Raw genomic sequence first — 1,543 nt, forward strand, 5'->3', positions numbered from 1 at the left:
TTGGGGCACCTCTACAGCACTGGGGGCCCCCAATGCTATAGAGGGACTCCCCTATGTAACCCCACAAGACAGAAGGGGCTTGGAATTGGGGGGCTTTGGGGGACCTCTACAGCACTGGGGGGCCCCAATGCTATAGAGAGACTCCCCTATGTAACCCCAGAAGGCAGAAGGGGCTTGGAATGGGGGAGCTTTGGGGGACCTGTATAGCACTGGGGCCCCCCAATGCTATAGAGGGACCCCCATATGTAACCCCACAAGAGAGAAGGGGCTTGGACTGGGCGGGTATGGGGGACCTCTACAGCACTGGGGCCCCGCAATGCTATTGAGGGACTCCCCTATGTAATCTCAGAAGACAGAAGGGGCTTGGACTGGGGGAGCTTTGGGGAACCTGTATAGCACTGGCTTGCTCTCTCTCTCTTTAGGTCAATCTCTTGCTCGACCTCTGCGCTTCTCTCTCTCCTTAGGTCTATCCTATCATATGTGTATGTATATAAATTATATATATGTTTGTATATACACACATACATTATATTACACAGACGGTTATATGTGTGTGTATGTGTATATACACATATAGTTATATATACAAAGCTATAAATACATATTGGCCCCATACAGACCAGGCCAAAATAAAGCTGCTTCGGGTCACTTTGGAAGTATGCTGTTTAAATGATGCATGGGTCCTAAGAGTCTGGAAGCCGCACCAAAGCCTCGATCCAATTCTAAGGACTGGAGTGCAGCTTTGGCGCAGCTTCCAGACTCTTAGGACGCATGCATCATTTAAACAGCATACTTCCAAAGTGACCCGAAGCAGCTTTATTTTGGCCTGTCTGTATGGGGCCATAATTATATATAAATACACACACATATATACACATCCATAACATTACACACACAAACACATATATAAATACACACACATATATACATATATAATTATATATATGTATGTGTGTGTGTATATATATATATACACACACATATATAAACACACACATATAAATTATATATATACACACACACACACATACACACACACACAATATTTATTGTCTCCATCCTCCATTGATGCCAATGCTGCTAGAAAGCCTTACAGCTGGATGGAGGACGAGGAAAGAAAGGGCCCTTGGCTTTGCTATGAGAGGGATCCCTCTGCACTTGGCACTTCCATGGGCAGAAAGGGGTCTCTGGGAGCCAGGCTTCCTAGGAAGGCTGCAGAGTTGGGTAAAGACGCTCCAGAGGCCATCTCTCCCGATGGAGGAAGCCCTGGCATCTGATTGATTGATTGGCATTAGAGAAGAGAGCTTGGGAGAGTTATTGGGGGTTAACTGCCCATTTGGAATCACTGGGGAAGACTTTAGCTATAGAGAACCCATACTTGCCCATAGTGAATCATTGAGGAACATTTGCCCATAGGGAAACATTGGGGAAGACTTGCCCATAGAGAAACATTGGGGAAGACTTGCCCATAGGGAAACATTGGGGAAGACTTGCCCATAGGGAAACATTGGGGAAGACTTGCCCATAGGGAAACATTGGGGAA

Source organism: Sceloporus undulatus, chromosome 7 (genome assembly GCF_019175285.1).
Source record: "Sceloporus undulatus isolate JIND9_A2432 ecotype Alabama chromosome 7, SceUnd_v1.1, whole genome shotgun sequence".
NCBI classification, from domain to species: domain Eukaryota; kingdom Metazoa; phylum Chordata; class Lepidosauria; order Squamata; family Phrynosomatidae; genus Sceloporus; species Sceloporus undulatus.